Below are 6000 nucleotides of genomic sequence, written 5' to 3' on the forward strand. Positions count from 1 at the left end.
AAAAAGGGTGAATTGGGGCTACTTGGATCAGTCGACCTATCAATTCATATTATTATGTTTTAAATAACAAAATTCCGCAATCAATTTTGGACTTGCCTTTATACAATATTAAAATTATGCTTCTGAAAAAAACCTCAAGTACCTATTACTTATACAATCGAAGATTCAAAAGTACTTGTAAAACTTTTATTGAATAAAAAAAATATTTTTAATTTTATTTTATAAAATTTAACAAAGTTCAAACAATGCAATAATCGAAACTTTTCTTATTAGAAAACACTGTTGCATTCGTACCATAAATTCAGTTAATGATTAATGATTGCGACGATCCTTATCTATCACAAATTCTCAAGTTAATCTATTCTTCTATACTTAATCCTATCCTACTTCCTACTAATATTATAAATTTGAAAGTGTGGATGTTTGGATGTTTGTTACTCAATCATGCAAAAACTACTAGACGGATTTGTTATGGAGATAAATTATACCCTGGATTAGCACATAGGCTACTTTTTATCCTGGAAAATCACTAAGTTCCCACGGGATTTTTACATCCACGGGAACGAAGACGCGGGCATCAGCTAGTAATATTATAAATGCGAAAGTTTATCTGTCAGTCTGCTAGCTTTTTACGGTTCGATTTTGATAGTACTGAGAAAGCTTGCATCCCGAGGAAGAATATAGGCCAATTTTGGTTTTTAACACGGAAAATCAAAGAGTTCCCACGTGATTTTAGAAGTCACAGTCATTATCAAATATGATAATAGGTATTAAGTACATACGTAACAAAGTTTTTATTTATTTTAATGTTTTATGCATATTTTTAAAAACACTATGCTAATGAGATTTTGATGAATTACACCTATTTTTGTATATGTAGCAAAATAATTAAATCCACATTTTAATAAGACGAGATATTTATGTAATTCAACATTTGCACGGCCGGAAATGAATCATTTTGATCGTTGTATCAAATAAACAGATCAAGTTATTATAAAAATAAACTGTAAGTATAAATGCTTTTAATGAATTTTTTTTTGTTTTAAAAACAGATTAATAACTTGATTAATGGTTCATGTGCTGACAAATGGATCCTGCCTTATATTAATATGCTTTAGTTTTACTAACCATAACTAGATCTGATAGGTGCATGTATTACTAACACTAAATGTTATCCTTGATATTCGAAAAAAAAATTATTGTATACTATATTATTAATATATATTTTTAAGATTGATACGATCAATGGTTTGTGAGATAATTTAGTCAATAAGACGCTAACGCCTAACCGTAATTAATTGATTATGCTGGCTCTTTTCAGTAGAACTACTTTCCGACCTACTTTTTACCACAAGCTGTAAGTTTTTGAATATGTATAACTTGGAACCATGCTTGGAAAGTATCAATTGGTTTGGATTAGAATATAGATTATATTTGAGATTGTTTGGGTTTTTACATGGTGAGGTCACAAAATAAGTTCAAATTGATTCAACACTTATCTGAAGTTTTTTATTAAAACTGGACAATAATTGTATTATTATTTGACAGAAATACAAAACCTATTTTATGAAGCCGCATCAAAGTAACCCTCATCATCTCACATAGATTTTAAGGGTAACCCCCCTAAAGAAAATCTTTAATGCAAAAAAATTTAATGTTTTAGTTTTTACTAAAATTATTTTCCATGTAAACGACTGTAATAAATTAACTAGGAAATAAAACTACAAAATAAATTTACTGTAGTAAATTAATGTTAAAATATGATTATTATTAGTATACATATAATTATTTTGACCTATTTTTCATTATTCTTGACAGATATATTTAGCTATTATTCAAGCAAATGATTATTATCTTACATTGAGTACCATCATGCAAATATAGAGCAACAAATCGCATAAATATAATCAGACATTGTCTCTTTTACTCTTGTTACATTACCGACCGTAATAATAGCGTCATAATTAATTGTGACATTATTGACCGAACGTTGACTTGGTTGAATTAGCACTTGTCCGTCTATCTATTTCTCCCTCTGCATGTCAGAACCCTATAACTTCTGCACCAATTAATATAATTACTTCTTTATAAACATATGAAATTTGATGGTCTAAATCCAAAAATTACGCAAAAAGTTTTAAAAAAGTTAATTTGAGAAAGGTGTTCATATTTCATAGTTCATAATATGTGAATGTGACATAACGAATGGAAGGAAAATGCAAATTCATACTACATAGTAGACGAGGAAACAAATTAATTCAATTATAATCCCTCTATTGGCTAAAAATATGCAATTACAGCAAGAATACCTACCATAAATTCAGTGATACATAATATGAGGTATGTGTGTAAATTTAGCCGAATACACAACAGTTTCAACTGTAGCAATCTAAATATATTAAAGGTAAAGGTGACTGACTGACTGATTTATCAACGCACAGTTCAAACCACTGGACAGTGGACTGAAATTTGGCATGCAGATAGCTAATAGCTATGACGTATACAGTATACACCCACTACGAAGGGATTTTTGAAAATTTCACGCTTAAGGGGGTAAAACAGGGGAGGGGTTGAAATTTGCGTAGTACACGCGGATGAAGTCCGCATGACTATATTATATTAATCACAACTTTTATGGTAGGTTAAGTCCATTTTGCAGAAGATTGTTGCTCTAGTAAGTACTTAATATGGTAACTCTTTGTCGTCCTACAATGCCACATAAGTAGGTAATCAGGCAAAAGCGATAACTCACTGAAGATTTGAAACCCGGAACATAAAAGCAACACCTAGCAACACTATAATAAAATTATCATAAACATTTCGTTATAGATACTATATTAACCTTAATAGTTATATATCTGCATATTTTATAATCCCTTTAATCTACATTAAGTACGTAATTCATATCCATACTAATATTATAAATGCGAAAGTGTGTCTGTCTGTCTGCTACCTTTTCACAGCCCAACAGTTTAACCGATTCTGACGGGTACAGGGTTAGTTTATATCCCGGGGACGGACATAGGCTACTTTTTATCCCGGAAAATCAAAGAGTTCCCACGGGATTCCCAAAAACCCATCCGATTAAGCGATTTGTATGAAAGTTTAATTGAATAAAAATATTTTGTAACCACTAAGCTATCACAGCTTCATATTCCTTATCCCGAGCAAATTTCGAAATATTCTTGTCTACGTTACAAAGGGAATCTCTATGAAAATTTCAGCTTTGTAGGTCTAACGGTTTGGGCTGGCCGTTTACATTATGTGTCAGTGAGTGAATGAGTCAGGATTTTTTTTAGGCAGGATATGCCTATGATAATATTCAGGTTTTATAGGTAGATACATACATGTTTAAAAAGATAAACTGTCTGAAGGACATGTCAACATACCTTATAGCTTTTTAGAAACTAGATTTTGCATAACAGTTGTCTCTTTAACCTCAACCTACCCCCAAGAAAAGACATTATTCAATTAGCCTGAGGGTGGTACTAGTATAAAGTTATTGATTAAGAATGTGAGGAGTGTACTTAAATTAAAAATTTATAACACCACCGACTGGTGAAGGTTACAGTAACTAGAAAAGAGCTGATAACTTTCAAACGGCTGAACCGATTTTCTTGGATTATAGCTAAGAACACTCGATCAAGCCACCTTTCAAACAAAAAAAAAACTAAATTAAAATCGGTTCATTACTTTAGGAGCTAGGCTGCCACAGACAGATACACACGTCAAACTTATAACACCCCTCTTTTTGGGTCGGGGGTTAAAAAGAAAAAAAATGTTTATCTGTTACCTATATTTTCACGGCTTAGCTCCTGAACTGAGCATAAAGTCTTAACACAATATGACACAGATATATATACCTACCCTATCTACTTAGGATATTTTTGATAAGTATAGGAAAATAAATAACTCTAACTGAAATAAATTAAAAAAAAAGTAGTAGGTAGGTACCTACTTAAGTACCTACTTATATCAAAAATTTCGGAACTGGTGGAATTTGACCCGCATTTCCCATAGTTATCGGCAATCGTGCAATTTTTGGTAACTAGGTATAAAATAATATTGTTTCCGTCAAAATGTAACACTAATAAAGTTCCATATTATGTAGATTAGTAATTAGTATGTATAAATATGATTTCTACCTACTGGTAAGAAAGTTTAAAATCCTAAATCCACGCGGATGAAATAGAAGAATTTCCAAATTTGTTCAAATAAAGGCAAATAGCACAAACTAAACAATATTAATATTTCCTAGTGCGAAAACCGTAAAAGCATGTAGGCGGCGAGTAGGTACCTACTTAGGTACCTACTGACAATAAAACAGCCTTAATGTCATTTCGCATTTACATAACATTTTTGGTGGTATGACGCTAAAAAGTAAATATGTTGTAGACAAATTAGGAACGTGAGCAAACGGACAAATAAAACATTTTTCCAATCGCCGTTTAAGGACAATAAATAAATTAAAAAGTCAACTCATCAACGTTTCGTCTTCGCCTAAATACATGACAAGTATCTCCCTCCTTATTCCCCCTCTTACATAAAGTGACAATAAGTCCGTACACACACGGCCGCGTTGTTTGCGCACTCACACGCGCTCGGAACCGGCTAGGTATTCGGTTTCCCGCCACCACGCACACTAAACACAAAGAGCAAACAATACAAACACCAACACAAGTAAATTTAAACTCACCTCAAAATAAATCCATTAGAAAACACACTTGTTCAAACAACTAGCGCTTAGCCTCGAAAACGCGTTGAAAAAACACTCGCCGCATCCGATGCCGAACACTTTTCAAAACTTTCGGTCCTGTACTCTTCAGTTGGCACCTCCCCCGACCGTTCCCGCCAAAACAGTTCGAAATTTCCAAGTTTTGAACACGTTAGCGAACACGTTAGCGAACGCCGCTCACGGCTGTATCGCTACAGCGAAATAATCTTAATTACATTGACAAATTATTCGCGAATCGACTTCCGCAATGCTCGATTCAATCAAATAACAGAAAATAAAATAAAAGAAACACGCCGAGGCCCCAACAGTCAACACAATTATTAGCACACGTTACGCGATAAAAATAAACTATGATTAACTACCATTAAGATCCGCGGAGACACCGGCGGGCGACATGCGAGCGAAAAAAAAAATTATATTAAATAAAAACCGATTATTGCCGGCAATAAGAATCGCGAATTTGTTTACAGCGGTGCTATTTTCGTCGCTAGGAGCGGTCGCGATATGAATAATTATCGGCTGCGAGCGAACATCCACGCATAGTTGTCGTTTCATAAAACGTGCGCGTTAAAACTGAGTCGAAAGGCTCGCCCCGTGGTAGAGCATAGCGCCGAATAAAATAAACAACAATATACCTAAATAAGCGGCTCGACGGGCGCGGCCGTGTGTGCGTGCGCGCCGCTGTGTGCGTGTGTAAACAAGGGGCGCCGCGGCCTGCTTGACGTCCTCACTCCTATCGCAAATCTTATACTTTTTAACTGTCCATGTCCGCGGACAACTGACAACACATACAAGGAACCAAAAACTTAATTTGCTATAATCCGCCAAACCAAAGAAATCTGTATGGTGCAACATCCAACATGCACCGCCCGCCCTACCACTGATAAACATGCAGGAAAAGCCAGCCACCAAGCAAGACACACGCACCACCACCACGCAGCACCACACAAAGCCCAACACCACTCGACGCACATTTCGCCCCGACACCGGAGCATGCTCCGATAGACGTCCAGAGTCCAGACGTCTGTACAGCTGGACATAAATATTATTATGTTTCTTGCAAGGACCTGCACAGGACATGTTCTTGTAATGCTTATGTCCAGTGGATCGCAGAAACTCACTTGACATCTTCCTGAGCTTTTCTGCAATCACACGTGAAGCAAAATGATAGGTACGTATAAGGTAGAGTAAATTTTTCTTACAAGAAATACCTAAAACTGTTAGTACGAGTAGGTATAGTGAGAGAAAAACAGAATATGATTAAA

The 6000-nt window shown here is 34.8% G+C and overlaps 1 protein-coding gene across 3 annotated transcripts in view; it reads right to left on the bottom strand.

Annotated features, from left to right (window-relative positions):
• LOC123877376 (forkhead box protein P1) overlaps positions 1-5353 on the bottom strand; it is an 85903-nt gene extending 80550 nt beyond the window's left edge. For all 3 annotated transcript variants that reach the window (XM_045924081.1, XM_045924080.1, XM_045924079.1), the window contains exon 1: positions 4697-5353. The gene's annotated coding sequence lies outside the window, so the exon portion shown is untranslated. The remainder of the gene's footprint in view (positions 1-4696) is intronic.
• Positions 5354-6000: the final 647 nt, after the last annotated feature.

This window comes from Maniola jurtina, chromosome 23 (assembly GCF_905333055.1).
Source record: "Maniola jurtina chromosome 23, ilManJurt1.1, whole genome shotgun sequence".
Classification (NCBI taxonomy): Eukaryota; Metazoa; Arthropoda; class Insecta; order Lepidoptera; family Nymphalidae; genus Maniola; species Maniola jurtina.